This window comes from Coregonus clupeaformis, chromosome 20, assembly GCF_020615455.1.
Source record: "Coregonus clupeaformis isolate EN_2021a chromosome 20, ASM2061545v1, whole genome shotgun sequence".
NCBI lineage: Eukaryota > Metazoa > Chordata > Actinopteri > Salmoniformes > Salmonidae > Coregonus > Coregonus clupeaformis.
Window position 1 is genome coordinate 6,689,262 of NC_059211.1, and position 18,737 is coordinate 6,707,998.

At 41.9% G+C, this 18,737-nt stretch overlaps 1 long non-coding RNA gene across 2 annotated transcripts in view; it reads right to left on the reverse strand.

The window, feature by feature from the left end:
- Nucleotides 1-650: 650 nt before the first annotated feature.
- LOC121533781 overlaps nt 651-18,737 on the reverse strand; it is a 55,893-nt gene continuing 37,806 nt past the window's right edge. Inside the window, exons 3-4 of one of the 2 annotated variants that reach the window (XR_005994496.2) lie at nt 3,692-3,773; nt 651-941 (exon numbers count right to left, since the gene is read on the reverse strand). This is a non-coding gene — a long non-coding RNA (uncharacterized LOC121533781). Of the gene's footprint in view, nt 942-3,480; nt 3,774-18,737 lie in introns of those variants that run through there. The other variant, XR_005994495.1, reaches the window with a different exon arrangement.

Below are 18,737 nucleotides of genomic sequence, written 5' to 3' on the forward strand. Positions count from 1 at the left end.
CTCCCCCTCTTACTCTCTTACTCTCGCTCTCTCTCTTTTACTCTCTCTTACTCTCTCGTACTCTCTCTCTCTTTTACTCTCTCTGTCTCTCTCTTTTACTCTCTCTTTTACTCTCTCTCTTTTACTCGCTCTTTCTCTCTTTTACTCGCTCTTACTCTCTTTTTTACCCTCTCTCTTTTACTCTCTATTTTACTCTCTATTACTCTCTCTATTACTCTCTCTATTACTCTCTCTATTACTCTCTCTCTTTTACTCTCTCTATTACTCTCTCCCTTTTACTCTCTCTCTTACTCTCCCTTTTACTCACACGCTTACTCTCCCTTTTACTCACTCTCTTACTCTCCCTTTTACTCACTCTCTTTTACTCACCATCTCCCTCTTTTACTCTTTCTCTCTCTCTTTTACTTTTTCTTACTCTCGCGCTCTCTTTCACTCTCTCATACTCTCTTACTCTCTCTTTTACTCTCCATTTTACACACTCTTTTACTCACTCTCTTTTTCTCTTTTACTCACTCTCTCTCTCTTACTCTCCCTTTTACTCACTCTCTCTTTTACTCACTCTCTCTCTCTTACTCACTCTCCCCCCCTCTCTTTTACTCACTCTCTACCGCTCTCTCACTCTCTCTCTTTTACTCACTCTCTCTCTCTTTTACTCAATCTCTCCCTCTCTTTTACTCACTCTCTCCTTTACTCTCTTTCTTTCTCTCTCGCGCTCTCTCTGAGCTAGGACACAACAAAGACAAGGCCATTCTCCCTCATGTCTTAAGTCACTTTTCAGATGCCTCCATTTACCTGTTATAAGAAGATGGCTATTTAATGTTTAGTTTTTATTCTACTTCAATGACTGAAACCATCTCATAAACCATTGCGCATGTGTGTAGAGAGACGAAGGTTTGGAAATTAATGCAGACATCTTCTCTGCTTACCCTTGGTCTCGTCCTCTGGCATAGGTGAGAAATCGAGGGAGAGAAAGAAAGGGAGGCATTAAGAATTCAAACATGCACTTCCATTGGGTTAATAAACCTGAATTTATGAACACGTCCATTTCAAATAAAGGCCCATTTTGTTTTACAGACTGTTCAATGTCCTGATTGCCAATTGTATACTGAGTGGCACCCCCTTTCCCTAATAGAGAGATAGAGAGATAGAGAGATAGAGAGATAGAGAGATAGAGAGATAGAGAGATAGAGAGATAGATAGATAGATAGATAGATAGATAGATAGATAGATAGATAGATAGATAGATAGATAGATAGATAGATAGATAGATAGATAGATAGATAGATAAAGAACTGCAACGCTGCTGGGTTTTTCACGCTCAACACTTTCCCGTGTGTATCAGGAACGGTCCACCACCCAAAGGACATCCAGCCAACTTGATACAACTGTGGGAAGCATTGGAGTCAACATGGGTCAGCATCCCTGTGGAATGCTTTCGACACCTTGTAGAGTCCATGCCCCGATGAAATGAGGCTGTTTTGAGGGCAAAAGGAAGGAATGTTCTAGGAATGGTCTAATATAATATAATTATTCCTAATATAATTATTCAAAGCACTTCACATAGTATCTGTTTATTTGTCTTAGACAAATTTAAAGCAAGGTCATGTACTTCACTTTTTGTTAAACTGTACGCGGAGTAGGAAAACACGTTTGTTTTCACTCTTGGTAGCGGTTGAGGCTTTAGTCATCTTTTAGTCATCTCGAAAGTCCTGACTCATTTGAGTCTTGGTAAACAGCGCACCGTGAGCGCGCTATGGGTGGTTTCTGTGGTAGTCTATCGGCATGTGTTGCTTGCTACCTCAACTGAGTGGCCTTAGCGTCAACGCAACCTGCTGAGTCATGCTAATTGATAGCATCTGAAGTTTCACTATGATGTGGGGGCCTTTCAAAGGCAAGACAGTCATCTGCATTTGTGCCCATGCCACAATCGGTGCATGCACTCTCATGGAATGTGTGTGCCGTTTTTTCAATAATTCATATGAGTAATAATAAAATGTGTTCAGTCATTTAATTTAATCTAAATTTAATGATGAACAGAGTGTGACTGTCTTTCAAGGACATTTTTTCTCACGGGTGGACTGAAAGTGAATAGGAGACTATCTATATATTGACCCTTCTTCATTAGCTAAATTCTCTTGTCTATTCCCTACTGCCAAAAAAGGACTAACTCCTAACCAGAGCCATAACCAAAAGTACAGCCAGTCCTTGCTCGAGGGCCACATCAAACTCCCTGACCCCTGGCCCTTTATTAAGCCATTGGACTGACATTGTGTGACATTGTACTCCAAGGTCTTCTCTGTCCAGAGGACGAGCATGACAGAAACTGGTTAGGCCAGGAGTCAGAGAGAACCAGAGAGGGACCCTGAGCTGACGTCCAAGCCCAAATCGGAGTGACGGGGCTGGGCATCACCGCCGCCGGCCCGGGGTGGGTGGTGGGGAAGGTGGAAGTCTACAGTATTTGGGGCTAGGGGGAGGAGGGGGGTAGTCCTTCCCTCAGACGAGCTGGGCTTAATGGCACGAGCAGCTCTGACATTTGACCACTTCATCGTTGTAAGACGATGGTCGAATGGAGACCACTGTGAATGTGCGACTCATTGTAAAGGTTTTGTGTTAGAAGTAGTTTCCGCTATAGTCAAAGCATACAGAACATTGCAATCCAAAATATAAAATAAAATAATTTACGTTATACATAACCTTCTCTACAAATGTCTCCATCGCTGAAAGGGATATGGGAGCCATTCTAAATACGATTTAATCTATTTTTGGATGAATGACAAAGAGAAGACAGAGTGAGAACACATAACAGATAGCCAAATTACAACCACATGTATTGGGACCCTTATCTAAAAACAACAGAAACTCCAGTGACAAATCGCTTGGGGTTATCAAATTACGTAAACATAACAAAAGGGAGCTGTCGGCACATTGTGATCGTAGCAGCGTGTGAATTTTTGCCTATTTTACAACTCAGAGAGCTCCTTTCAACCATGGGGGGGGGGCGCAGCGATGACACGGGGAACATTTTGTGACAACTGGTTAGGGACGACCAGGCAACACAATACAATACAATACAGTACAGGACAGACTGGTTTCCCCGCAGGGCAGCAGGCTACTGGGTCATGTTCATTAGGGAAGCGATTGGACAAGAAAAATGAGAGTTTCTAATTGGACCAGTCCAGGTAGTCCCTCCCAGTTTCAGGCTGTTTTCATCCATTTGGTGCCTAATGAACTGGTGCCTAATGAACATGACCCTGTTGGTGTTACTGACATATGAGACTGGTTGGGCAGTGGGCAACCTTCATACCATGTAGTTATGGGAACTTGTCATCTTTTGGTGTAATTAGTTACATGTGACTATAGTGTAACTACACTAGTAATGAATTTAACAGAGAATTTGGTCAGTTTCTTTTTATTAGGCTACACTATAATAAAACATTTTCATATACCTTATCTGCAGTAGTTACATTCTGGCTACCAAAGTAGTTATATGTTGTATCTACATAATGGCATTAGGGTAAAGTAATTTATTGCAGACAGGTTAGGTTGTCTATCTGAGAAGGAAATTCCTTCCTAGTTTTTTTGTTATATTTACAGGCTGCCAGCAGGTACAGACTGGTTAGCTCAGCTCGTCTGCAGCTCTCTCACACACGCACCCACTATGTGATCTGTTTACCTCCGTCTTAATGCTCACCTTCGGGTGTGTTTGTGTGTGATCTTCTGGCTTCTTCTGTCCCCTCACAGCTGAATGGTTTCTCGAGTTGTTCTGTGACCTGCTGTCATGCACGCACACGCGCAGGAAAAAATTATAAAACACACTGTTACCATTTTGACATTTGAAAAACAGGTTTTTTTCTGGATCAAAAAAGGGGATTAGGGGGTGGGCGTGGCTGGCCCATTGGCGCGGCTGAATTTTCAAGAAAATTATAGAGGCCCCCATCTTGGCGGTGTAGAGAAATGTTCTCATTTTTAGCCCAATTTCCTCCAATTCTAGACATTTCTTTATGGCGCTGAGATATTTATTTGCCATTTTAAAGCTAATTTCCTGCAATTCTACACATTCTACCATGGAGCTGACAGAACATTTTGCAGTTTTAAAGCTAATGTCCTGCAATTCTTTTGCTTAAACATAATAACAAAATCAATATGGCTAAATTCATTGTTTATTTTTTTCATTTTAAAAATTCTCCCTGACTGTCTAGCTTTTATTTTGGTGATCGTTAGTTCTCAAAGATTATATTATTTTAAAATATATATACACGTCCATCATCTTTTCTACATACTTTATATCTGATTTTAGTCGTTTAAGTTTACACTGAAAGTGTTTTTCCATCCCAAAAATGATTAATAATAAAAAAGTTTTGGACCAGCCCAAGGATTTCAATAGCAGAAAAATACTAAAAGACATTTGAAGAAACAGTATAACAGTTATAAGAGCACAGGCAACATATACTACAACAAAGCCACACACACACTCTCTCTCTCTCTCGCTGCACTCAAACACACACACCCTCCATGTGACAGGCTGTGTTTGATGGGGTTGATTACAGTAATTGTGTGGGATCCTGTGGCAGGATGACCATTATGGAGTGGTGAGGACACACACACACACACACACACAAACAGGGGAGGACAGGCTTTGACACCCGTATCGACTTCCAGCCACTGAGCACTGAACAAACCACAGAGAGAGACTCGCTCAGACCAAAGCCCTACTCAGACAAAACCAAAATGGCAGCAGTTTCCTAGCATCAGGCCTCGTGTGAATAGCACAGAAAGAAAGCCATCCTCCATTTGGGCTCTGGGCTGCTAATCCGCCGCTACTGCTAACTAGAAAGACAGGCAGACCTGTAGCCTAGCAGACTGTATGCATATTTATCACACGGTCTGATCACAGCTGACAGGACTGGGCTGGGCTCTCTCCCTCTCTCAAAACACAGATGAGCTCACACAAACACACACACAGTGGCTCAGGCAGTTAGTCTCACTGTGGTAACTGAGAAGAAGAGGTTCACAAAGTCCTTTATAATGTATCTCATATCATGTATTTCATAGAGTGCCTTTATGGCTACACATGAACCCATCTACACATTAAAGCCATTGCTCATCCATTGTTCATCCATTGTTCAAAAGGGACTACACTTTTAGTATAATGTGCAACAAGACAGTGTCGTCATGGCAAACAAATGTTCCCTTATTCACTCCTAAATTGTCATGACACAGACAAACGTTTCGGTCTAAGCCTTTGTCAATCTACCTACCCCTGAATGAAATATATACTAAAAGGAAACCTTGAATCTCCTTTTTGAGTGCAGACGAGCTACACAATTTTGGAATTCTATTACATTTTGGTCGACAAACCTGTTCTGAGCGCAGTGGTCACACAAACTTTCATAGTCCCTTATTCACTCCTACAATAAGGAATTGGCCTGTTCAACTCAAAAGTTTGTAGTGGGTGCCCTTATTCACTTGTCTATTGCCCCCTATTTAATCCTTCGTTACAGACCTATTCACATAATCCATTCATTCTTTGACAAAAGCCAATATAAGATATGACAAAATGTTTAGTGTTCCACACATAAGTTTGGATAACAGGGCAGTTTTCAGTTCTTTCTAAACCACTCTACACAACGACTATGCACACTGACCCTTTGGTTATGAGGTGGACTGGGTGGACGTTGGAGCCGGTCATTAGAGTGAACACAGGTGATAAGACCATGTCCGGCCAGCTTGGCCACGTCTCCACCCCTGGTCAGCCCACTGACGTGCATGTCAGTGAGAGAGATCTGGGTTGTGCTCTTTAGGGCATGCAACCGAAAACAGAAATGTGCGGTTATTGGACAAGTCTAGGTGGTTCCTCCTTAATTCAGTCAGTTGTTTTGTTTCATATGGTGCCTAATGAACACGACCCTGAGGTAGTACCTTTGGGTCCCACCTGACTCTACAGGAAAGGCCAAGTGTGTGTGTGTGTGTGTGTGTCAGTGGAGGCTGGTAGGAGGTGCTATAGGAGGACAGGCTCATTGTAATTGCTGGAATGGAATAAATAGAATGGAGTTTGATCTGTTTGATACCGTTCCATTTATTCCATTCCAGCCATTCCAATGAGCCTGTCCTCCTACAGCTCCTCCCACCAGCCTCCACTGTTGTGTGTGTGTGTGTGTGTGTGTGTGTGTGTGTGTGTGTGTGTGTGTGTGTGTGTGTGTGTGTGTGTGTGTGTGTGCGTGTGTGTGTGCGTGCATGGATGACGGAGAGAGAACCATCTGTCTGTGAGCAGGAAGGGCCTCACATTGTGTCACAACATCACTTATCAGTCCATTATCAGTCCATTTGACATTATTCATTACCGATGAGAGATGGAAATGGATAGAGTGAGAGAGAGAGACGACAGAAAGAGAGAGACAACGCAGAGAGAGAGAGAGAAGAGATGGAAAACCTGAAAGAGAGAGAAAGACAGAGACAGAAAGCGAGAGAAAGAGACGGATGGACACATAGAAATACAGAGAGAGAAGAGAGAGACTGAGATAGAAATGGAGAGAGGAGAGAGAGGGAGAGGGAGACAGAAATGGAGAGAGAGGGAGAGAGGACTGAAATAGAAATACAGAGAGAGAGAAGAGAGAGAGGACCGAGATAGAAATGGAGAGAAGAGAGAGAGAAAGAGAGAAATGGAGAGAGAGAAAGATGGATGGAGAGTAAAATAGTGAATAATTAAGTATCACTTACAGTGGCTGACATAAACGAGAACATTAATAGTCATCCATTAGCCGTGCCCGTCCTCTCTCTCTCGCTCTCTCTCTGCTCTCATTCTGAGGGCCTTAATAGCTCCACTGTGTTTGTGTGTGTGTGTCTGTGCATGTGCATGTGTGTGTGTGTGTGTGTGTGTGTGTGTACGTACATACATGTGTGCGTGCATGTTCACACCATGCTCATCTAACCAGCTAACCGAGTCCATTCACCAAATTGATGTGATTTCTGAATCTGCAACAAGACTTATAGTACACATATACATTTCAAGCTTTTCATAGTCAATGCTGAAGCTTTAAGTATATTTTAGTATTTACCATTAGCAATGCAATTGTACAGTGATGCTAGCAGCTGGTTGAAGAGAGTCTAGGCCGGTGTAGAATGAAGTTTCCCCTAAACGTTGATCTTGGGTCAGTTTGGCATTTTCCCCTCTGATGGTTAAGGTTAGGATTAGGGGAGGGAAAGCTGATCCTAGAACTGTACCTAAAGGAAACATCACCCCAGAGCAGTCCAAGACACAGACAGCATCTCACACACACACTCAGCATGAGCTTACTACAACAGAGTCTGTACTTAACCAAACCATGGCCTCAGGGTATAAAATAATCACACACACATTTCACTGTACTTGTGCACGTGACATAAAACACGGACACACACACACACACTTTAAGACTGAAACCACCCCTAATTATCCCACGGCAGACTTATGATAGAAGGTATACTCTCTCTAATTGGACAGTACAATTGCAGATGTGAATTAACTTGATGAACGTAGATGCACATAAAACAAACACCCCGGGAGAGGGAGAAAGAGAGGAAGGGGGCAAAGGGAGTGATAGCGAGAGAGAGAGAGAGGAGAAGAGAGAGAGAGAGAGAGAGAGAGAGAGAGAGAGACTTTCCCATGGTAACTGCAGGCCTAGGATGGCATTTCGTAATCCCGGCGCTCCGGTGTTTGGTCTTGTTGGGAAGTGGAGTAGGGATGTTTTCATAGTGGGTAAATGGAACAGTTGCCTTCTCTGTGTGCGTGTGTGTAAAAGGGCATCAGGGTCTCAGGGTTTCATTAGAGAGTCAGACCGAGAGGATTCACAGCGCTGTACGGGTTTTGACTGACAGCCATTCTAAACTTGAGCACCGCACGCGACAAGAAGTTACCCCCATCCCTGCCGCTAATTGGGCAACTTTTGCAAATTGTTTGTTGTGTGAGTGAGAGAAATGCTGTACATTAAGAGGACTATGTATTTTGAAAGATAAGACGTTGAGGATTATAATAAATACCGCTTTGATGTCATACAAGCAAGCCAAACACCAATGAATCCAAAATGTGCACTTCACATTCCCATATCATAAAACTCATGTCATATTCAGTGACAACGTTTATGATCACTATGTTTGATGTACAGTTACAAGAAGACAGGGCGTCATACCCTGGGTTGTTCTGAACAGAATGAGCCAATGTATGTCTATTGTGAAGAAAAGTCTCTGCGGAATACGCACCTGAATGTACGCATGAGTCCATTCTATGCACAGCAAAATTATGATCTGTTTCTCTGTATTGCCTTGTGAAAGCCTAACACTGTAAGATTGTATTTTATAATTTAGCTAGCTAGTCATGTTGGCAATAGAACATGCTTTCAAATTATGCCCACTTGACCCAGACTGCGATTTATAATGGTCAGTTTTTGGATTGCGTAAACAACAACAGTAATTGTGTGATGGCGGGGATGCAGGGCTGTGTTCCAAACGAAACAACTACAAGTGTGCTTGCTCTAGTTCCTCAATGGCACACCTAGGAGAGCAAAAAAAAAAGCACCATAAAGACTATTCTTTGAGTCATAAAAATGCATTAAAATTACTTAGGAACTGTGCACACCTTGGAGAGCTGTGTGGCTACCTGGAGACACCAGTTAGTCCTCTTACTCAAACCCTTGTAATTTTTTGTCTTATGTTCAGTGTTCGGAATAGTTACTTGAAAAAGTAATGCATTACATATTACTCATTATATTTAACAAAAGTAACGCGTCACTTTACAATATTACTTTGTGTGGAAGGTAACGTGTTATATTACTTTGCGTTACTTTCATGAAAAAACATTTCAAAATCTCACAGTTTCTTTTACTGTCTGAGGGAGTAAGGCGATCCCCGCGTGCTCTAACAAAGAAAGGCTACTTACTAACTCAGGTTTGATCAATAGTTTCTCCTTTCATCTGTGGCACTTATTTTCTGTGCTATTCTACAAGTGCTGCACTATATATGTGTTGCTTAATTAGCCATATATACTGTAAATCAAACATCTGTTCAGATTTCCTATCATTTCATTAAAAATCTTTCTCGTGGCGCCAGTTCTGGTTATAAACCGCACGTACACGGACCCATAGAGATGCAGAGGGCACACTTGCCACTAGACGGGAAAGACCTACAGTGGCAAGAAAAAGTATGTGAACCCTTTGGAATTACCTGGATTTCTGCATAATTTGATCTGATCTTCATCTAAGTCACAACAATAGACAAACACAGTGTGCTTAAACTAATAACACAAATTATTGTATTTTTCTTGTTGATATTAAATACATCATTTAAACATTCACAGTGTAGGTTGGAAAAAGTATGTAAACCCTTAGGCTAACGACTTCTCCAAAAGCTAATTGGAGTCAGGAGTCAGCTAACCTGGAGTCCAATCAATGAGATGAGATTGGAGATGTTGGTTAGAGCTGCCCTGCTCTATAAAAAACACTCACTAAATTTGAGTTTGCTATTCACAAGTAGCATTGCCTGATGTGAACCATGCCTCGAACAAAAGAGATTCAGAGGACCTAAGATTAAGAATTGTTGACTTGCATAAAGCTGGAAAGGGTTACAAAAGTATCTTGATGTTCATCAGTCCACGGTAAGACAAATTGTCTATAAATAGAGAAAGTTCAGCACTGTTGCTACTCTCCCTAGGAGTGGCCGTCCTGCAAAGATGACTGCAAGAGCACAACGCAGAATGCTCAATGAGGTTAAGAAGAATCCTAGAGTGTCAGCTAAAGACTTACAGAAATCTCTGGAACACGCTAACATCTCTGTTGACGAATCTACGATACGTAAAACACTAAACAAGAATGGTGTTCATGGGAGGACTCCACTGAAGAATACACTGCTGTCCAAAAAAAACATTGCTGCACGTCTGAAATTTGCAAAAGAGCACCTGGATGTTCCACAGCGCTACTGGCAAAATATTCTGTGGACAGACGAAACTAAAGTTGAGTTGTTTGGAAGGAACACACAACACTATGTGTGGAGAAAAAAAGGCACAGCACACCAACATCAAAACCTCATCCCAACTGTAAAGTATGGTGGAGGGAGCATCATGGTTTGGGGCTGCTTGCCTGGACAGCTTGCTGTCATCGATGGAAAAATGAATTCCCAAGTTTATCAAGACATTTTGCAGGAGAATGTAAGACTATCTGTCCGCCAATTGAAGCGCAACAGAGGTTGGGTGATGCAACAGGACAACGACCCAAAACACATTAGTAAATCAACAACAGAATGGCTTCGACAATAGAAAATACGCCTTCTGGAGTGGCCCAGTCAAAGTCCTGACCTCAACCCAATTGAGATGCTGTGGCATGACCACAAGAGAGCGGTTCACACCAGACATCCCAAGAATATTGCTGAATAGTTTTGTAAAGAGGAATGGTCTAAAATTTCCTCCTGACCGTTGTGCAGGTCTGATCCGCAACTACAGAAAACGTTTGGTTGAGGTTATTGCTGCCAAAGGAGGGTCAACCAGTTATTAAATCCAATTGTTCACATACTTTTTCCACCCTGGACTGTGAATGTTTACACGGTGTGTTCAATAAAGACATGAAAATGTATAATTGTTTGTGTGTTATTAGTTTAAGCAGACTGTGTCTATTGTTGTGACTTAGATGAAGATCAGATCAAATTGTATGACCAATTTATGCAGAAATCCAGGTAATTCCAAAGGGTTCACATACTTTTTCTTGCCACTGTATATAGGCTTTGCTATCACAGAAGCAATCAATGGCAAAGATCAGAGGTGCACCCTCTATCCATTTCTATGGACAGCAGCTATCATGATATTTCTCCAAACAGCCTTTCTCCGCTCGCTCGAGAACTAAATGAGGAAGTCGAGATCGGATCATGGAAACACGTGCCCTGTAGAGATATGATTATGAAAGTAATGCATGCGTTTTTTGACAAAGTAACTGTAATAATATTAACCAATTTGACACATTACTTTACTCCTAAAAGTAATCGGATTACGTAACGTTTTACTTTTGTAACATGTTACTCCCAATACTGCTTATGTTGCACCTACCCCACATTTTCCAGGAATTTTCTTATCATGTTACTGCATGTATCCCGAGTATTTTCAGATTTCGTTATCAAGAAATGCGGCGAAAAGTACAGTAAATGTAAAATGCACTGAGGGGCCTGAGGGAACCTGAGTGAACAAACAGAGGAGAAACAAGGAGATAAACTCAGGTGTACTGTACAGTGTCACTAATTTAATTAGTCACACACACAGATACAAACACAGACGCATGCACGCACATATCTTAGATTTAGACAAAAAAAAACATTATGATTTATGAACTACGGGGTATGTCTCATTGCAAGGAGTCATTATTGTCATTATTGTACATAGTGAATACTGAGATTCCTGTCTCACAGGAAAGGAAGATGTCAAGACAGCCTGTCAACCAAAACATTAAACGCAAAGTCACACTTTTTTACGTGGGTCCACTCACAACCTCATTCATACTCACATCATCGGTGGTCTACTGCTTTTATGGTGCATTACTCTCAACCTGACTTGACTGCTATGTCTTTCGTGGCACTCACTTAAACAAATGTAACTTAAAGGGATACGTGCTCTACGTACCCAGAGTCAGATGAACTTGTGGATACCATTTTTATGTCTCAGTGTGAAGTATGAAGGAAGTTGGCAGTAGTTTTGCAAGCCAATGCTAACTAGTGCAATAACTGGAAGTTTACTGGTACGGTAGCATTGCTATGCCAGAATCTCACAGTATCCCTTTAAACTCTGACTTTTACCTCATTTATAGAGAATGAGGAGTTCGTGAAACTTGAGTCTTTATTTATTTTACAAATCTCTGACCAGTCGGCCCACAGTAGAACCCAGGGGCCTTTTCAGCCTGTTCGGATGTGTTGTGTAGAACGGATATGATTGTCTGTCATGTAGAATAGGAAATCGTGTCAGCTCTATTCATGACATTTCGATCTGCAACATTCTGAATGTTGCAGATAGAAATCAGGCGTCTGTTCAAGAGGGTGCAATGTTACAGCATGTTCAGATAGAAGTGTATCGTGTAGAACCAATATAATTGCATGTCATGTAGAAAAGGGAATCGTGTTAGCTCTATTCAGGACATTTCTATTTACAATGTTCTGAATATTTAGGCTCACTGACAGATAGAAATATATTGTGTAGAATAGATATGATTGTCATGTAGCAAGGGAAATTATGTCACCTCTATTCATGACATTTCTATCTGCAACGTTACAGAACGTTCAGATAGAAATGTATTATCTAGAACAGATATAATTGCCTGTCATGTAGAATAGGGAACTGTGTCAGCTCTATTCATGACATTTCTAGGCTTGCTGAATAGATCCCGGCTGCAGCTGGGAGCATTCAGTCCATTCCTGTGAGATGTCCACGTGCCTGCCATAGCGCAAATACCAGCCAGGCCAACCGGTCACCACTGTGGCCCACAACATTTTCCCCTGGTTAAAAATCCAGATGTACTTTTCAACGTGCCCCAGCCACTAATGCTGGTAATAATACTAACTGTACAATGTCTTTCTTCCTTAATGTAGACCATAGAGGGCAAATAACTCCCTATTGAATAACTATGCCATATCCAAAATAGACGTGGTGGAATAAATCAGCAAAACCTTTCTTTCAATCGTTTTTGAATAAAGATGTACAAGCGGAAGTGCTAAAAACCTTAATCCCAAAAGTCATGGAAAGGTTATGTGCTAAATATGGATTTGATGGTAAAATACAGCACCGGAACTATTTAAATGGTTCTACATTCACAGAGAATGGCAATGATTGAACTTGACTCTGTGAGAAATTGCCTCGATTGTTCATACCTCACTTTGATGTTAAATATGACTGGGATGCAGTTGGCAGTGCTGCTGCAGTGGAGAGCGGGAGGAGAAATTAGGCCTTTATTCCGGTGACTGAATCTCTCTCTCTCGCTAAAACCAGGCACGGCATTCTTCATTAGGACAGGTTCGGCACCGACTCGCCAATTTATTCCCTCATTAGCAGATACATGTGCTGCTCACTACAGTAAAAACATGGGGACCACCCACGCGTTTATGCCCTCTCAAACAACTACGCACAATAAAGAGCTGCTCTCCGGTGACTAAATGAGGGAATTCACATAAATAAAAACGGGGGGACGTTCAAGGAAACGTGCCGTTTGTATGTATGTATGTTCACCAGAAGAAAAAAACTGTGTAATATACAGTGCCTTCAGAAAGTATTCATATGCCTAGACTTATTCCACATTTTGTTGTGTTACAGGCTAAATTCAACATTTTTATTTTATTTACCCATCTACACACAATACCCTATAATGATTTTAGAAATGTTTGAAAATGTCTTGAAAATAAAATTCAGAAATCTCTTATTATTTTCAAAGATTTTCCTGAGTTACAGTTCATATGAGGAAATCAGTCAATTGAAATACATTCATTAGGCCCTAATCAATGGATTTCACATGACAGGGATTACAGAGATGTATCTGTTGGTCACAGATACCTTTAAAAAAAATGGGCCTGACAATGGGCCTCAGGATTGTCACTGTATTTCTGTGCATTCAAATTGCCATCGATAAAATGCAATTGTGTTCGTTGTCCGTAGCTTATGCCTCCCCATACCATAACCCCTCTGCATGGTTTTACCGTAGGGTGTGTAGTAAACCAACCAGTAGAAATGTCTCTGCGTGGTTTTACCACAGCGTCTACAGTAAAGCAACCAGTAGAGACATGGTTTTACTGTAGCGTGTGTAGTAAAACAACCAGTAGAGACATGTCTGTCTAGCTGTAGACCACCCAGAACAGTCATCCAAACATTCCCCCCTCCTCTCACAAGTCCTAATTGTCTCCATCCTCTGGTAGGGCCTTTCTACTTCCAACACATCTAAACTAAAACTAGTCCCACAGTTGTGTGGCAATCATCAGCCATGGGAGGATTTTAGGGCTTTAAGCAATTTACGCCTAAATTAGTACAAAGAATTTTCCCTGGTCAATTCATATGGCAAGGAAAAACTCAAGTCCCCAATTATAGTATGAAATCTGTTCTTATGCATGCTTATTGATGCTGCTTTGTATGCACTAATTATCCATTTAAGTTGCACTGTATAAGAGTGTCTCCTAAACAACAAGTCTTGTAAACGTTACCCATCGACGTCAACGTTAAATTCCAGCAGAGGTTCTGTCTTAACTGCTCAGTCTACAGAGGTAGTCAGACTTGAAAAAACACACTGCTAGCGAATCCTTTTGACTTCAAAGAAGCAACTTAAAAAATACATCTATATCAAGCCGTGCTAGACAGAGGAAGACCCGGAAAGAGAGAAGGAAAGGAACAGTGAGAACCCAGACGTCGTAATAAAGGAGTGTCAGTGTTATGAATACACTGCTACATTTCCTTTCAGAGGTTTGTCATTTTAAGATGGTAATATCAGGGGCAGCCGAGTCAAGGGGTATGCAGGACCCGTAGCAATGCCTCTCTGCCAGATCCAAAACTCTTTGATCATCTGCCTGCCTCATTCAGAATGTTTTGTTTCTAAACAAATAGTTTAGAAGCTTCACTAAAGCACGGTGACATTCCGATGCACTGAACAGTACCTGAAAAGACACTGGGGAAAACAAAAGAACGCTTGGGAAAAGGGTTCTTCGGCTGTCCCTGTATGATAACCTTTTTTTGGTTCCAGGTAGAACCCTTTTTGGTTCTAGGTGGAACCCTTTCACTCAATGAATAACCCCCAAAAGCCCTTTGGAAGATGGAACCAATAACCAATACCTTCAGGGAAAGCATAAGAACACTTGTTGGTCCTAGGTAGCACCTTATTTTCTAAGTGTGAAGAAAAGGAGTAGAAAAGAAGGAGGCCAAGAGAGCAGAAGAGAGAGAGAGAAGAATCCCTCCTTTCCTTCTCCTCGGCACCGAAATGTGCAAAAACCTCCAACCCTGAGGTATTAATCTGTTTCTGTCAGAGGTTAGCGCTGAGGCTATCAAAGGCTGTTTATTCTAGGCAGCGTGGCTAATGACCCCTAACCAATGCTAGCAGATCCCAGGCCGCGGGACAAGAGAAGGTAAGTAACCTAATACATTCTGGTGGGAGGGGGCTACATCATCAAGTTAGTCCTGAGGTTATTAGGGCACACAGTAGCAAAACGTTCTGCAATGGAAAACGAAAATAACCGTTTCTTATTGGACAAGTTCAGGTGGTCCCTCCCTGTTTCAGTCAGTTTTCGTCTGTTTGGTGCCTAATGAACATGACTCAGGCATTCATATAGTAGCCCTTCCCAGAGCTACTTATCTTCATACACAGAGCGGGAGACTGAGGAGGGGAGACGGCCATTTTAGCTTCAGTGAACTGGCTCTGATGGGAACCCGGCAGGGGGGCCCACTACGCACCTCTCTCAATTTATTTGATTTGAGGCGAGCTCGACTGGCTCTTTCACAACCCCTAACAGATGACGGATGCGGGAGAATGTGTGTGTGTGTGTGTGAGAGTGTGTGTGAGAGTGTGTGTGTGCAACGTGACCTCCAGGCCTTCCTTTGACTTACCAGCTGATACACAAAACCTCACAACTAAAATCTCACAACTACGTTCAGTATCAATAATCTCTCCTTCCTCCTGAACTGTGCACTTGTTCAATTCTCCCCACAAATGTAAAATAATTGGATTGGTGTAGGCATTGGTTGGAAGGAGTTTCCATACATCTGTAATTTCCTTTCAAATCCAAGTGAAGTGAACAAGTGCATAATTCAGGAGAAAGGAGAGATTATTGGGACATTTCAATGAAGAGGTTGAGCCACCATCCAAGCACTGTAGCTCTTTGAAAGCTGAGGAAGGTCATGAGCCAAAGAGAAAATAGGGAGCATTGCTTTGCTTCTATGAAAAATAAATAAATGGTCTCACAAAAAGGTGCTAATAGTAAACAAGGGTCTAAAGAGACTTTCAGGAGCATATTTCGTAGTCTATTATACACTGAACAAAAAGTAAAGTGTTGGTCCCATGTTTCATGAGCTGAAATAAACGATCCCAGACATTTTCAATGCGCACAAAAAGCTTATTTCGCTCAAATTTTGTGCACAAATTTGTTTACATCCCTGTTAGTAAGCATTTCTCCTTTGCCAAGATAAACCATCCACCTGACAGGTGTGGCATATCAAGAAGCTAATTAAACAGCATGATCATTACACAGGTGCACCTCGTGCTGGGGACAAATAAAAGGCCATTCTAAAATGTGAAGTTTTGTCACACAACAATGCCACAGATGTCTCAAGTTTTGAGGAAGCGTGCAAATGGCATGCTGACTGCAGAAATTTCCACCAGAGCTGTTGCCAGGGAATTGAATATTCATTTCTCTACCATAAATCGCCTCCAACGTTGTTTTAGAGAATTTGGCAGTACGTCCAACCGGCCTCACAACCGCAGACCACGTGTAACCACGCCAGCCCAGGACCTCCACATCAGGCTTCTTCACCTGCGGGATTGTCTGAGACCAGACACCCAGACAGCTGATGAAACTGTGGGTTTGCACAACCAAATACTTTTTGCACAAACTGTCAGAAACCGTCTCAGGGAAGCTCATCTGCATGTTCATCGTCCTCACCAGGGTCTTACCTTGGCGTCGTAACCGACTTCAGCAGGCAAATGCTCTCCTTTGATGGCCAATGGCACGCTGGAGAAGTGTGCTTTTCCAGGTTGAATCCCGGGTTTCAACTGTACCGGGCAGATGGCAGACAGCGTTTATGGCCTTTGTGTGGGCGAGCAGTTTGCTGATGTCAACGTTGTGAACAGAGCACCACATGGTGGCAGTGGGGTTATGGTATGGGCAGGCATAAGCTACAGACAACGAACAAAATTGCATTTTATCGATGGCAATTTGAATGCACAGAGATACCGTGACGAGATCCTGAGGCCCATTGCGTGCCATTCAACCACGGCATGTCGCAAGGATCTGTACACAATTCCTGGAAGTTGTAAATGTCCTAGTTTTTCCATGGCCTGCATACTCACCAGACACGTCACTCATTGAGGACGTTTGGGATGCTTGGGATGCTGTGGATCGACAACGTACGTCCTCTGTAGCTCAGCTGGTAGAGCACGGCGCTTGTAACGCCAAGGTAGTGGGTTCGATCCCCGGGACCACCCATACACAAACATTTATGCACGCACGACTGTAAATCGCTTTGGATAAAAGCGTCTGCTAAATGGCATATTATTATTTATTATTATTAATATCCAGCCATTGAAGAGGAGTGGGACAACATTCCACAGGCTACAATCAACAGCCTGATCAACTCTATCTGAAGGAGATGTGTTGCGCTGCATGAGGAAAATGGTGGTCACACCAGATACTGACTGGGTTTCTGATCACCGGCCCTATTTTTTTTTTAAAGGTATCTGTGACCAACAAATGCATTCCCAGTCATGTAAAATTAATAGATTAGGGCCTATTGAATTTATTTCAATTACAGATTTCCTTATATGAACTGTAACTCAGTAAAATCTTTGAATTTGTTACATGTTGCATTTATTTTTGTTCAATGTACAAACATATTTATGTTTCTGCTCTAAAAAGCAGTTTGTAAATGGAAACGCTCTCTTCTAAAGATAATATTCATTATTGCTTTCATTATACAGGCTAAACCGGTAAAGCCCTCAAAAAAAAACATTTTAAAAAATGGATATACTTTCAATGATCATATTCATTATAACTCTTATTTTAGGAGTTGGAGGAACAGAGAACGGAGAGCCGTGCTAATTCTGGATGAACGGAGAGCCGTGCTAATTCATACACTTGTTTATTAAAGAGAGGTCCCCTCATTAAATCTTTCTCTCTCTCACACACACACACACACACACACACACACACACACACACAGAGAAGCGGAGCTAGCGTGAGGGCCGTGGGTGTGACCGCCCTGGAGATTTTTTAAAGAAAAACATTTTTCAATTATGATGTACCAAACAATAACATTATAAAACATAGTAAATATATATACAGTGCATTCGGAAAGTATTCAGACCCCTTGACTTTTTCCACTTTGTTACGTTACAGCCTTATTCTAAAAGGGACTGAATAAGTAAACACAATACCCCATAATGACAAAGCGAAAACAGGTTTTTAGAAATGTTTTCAAATGTATAAAAAATTAAAAACTGAGATACCTTAGGTAGTCAGACACTTTGCTATGAGACTTGAAATTGAGCTCAGGTACATCCTGTTTCCATTGATCATCCTTGAGATGTTTCTACAACTTCATTGGAGTCCACCTGTGGTAAACTCAATTGATTGGACATTATTTGAAAAGGCACACACCTGTCTATATAAGGTCCCACAGTTGACAGCATATATCAGAGCAAAAAACCAAGCCATGAGGTCGAAGGAATTGTCCGTAGACCTCCGAGACAGGATTGTGTCGAGGCACAGATCTGTAGAAGTGTACCAAAAAATTTCTGCAGCATTGAAGGTCCCCAAGAACACAGTGGCCTCTATCCAGAGTTCCTCTATGAAGATGGGAGAACCTTCCAGAAGGACAACCATCTCTGCAGCACTCAGGACTTTATGGTAGAGTGGCCAGACGGAAGCCACTCCTCAGTAAAAAGGCACATGACAGCCCGCTTGGAGTTTGCCAAAAGGCACCTAAAGGACTCTCAGACCATGAGAAACTGGTCTGATGAAACAAAGATTGAACTCTTTGGGCTGAATGCCAAGCG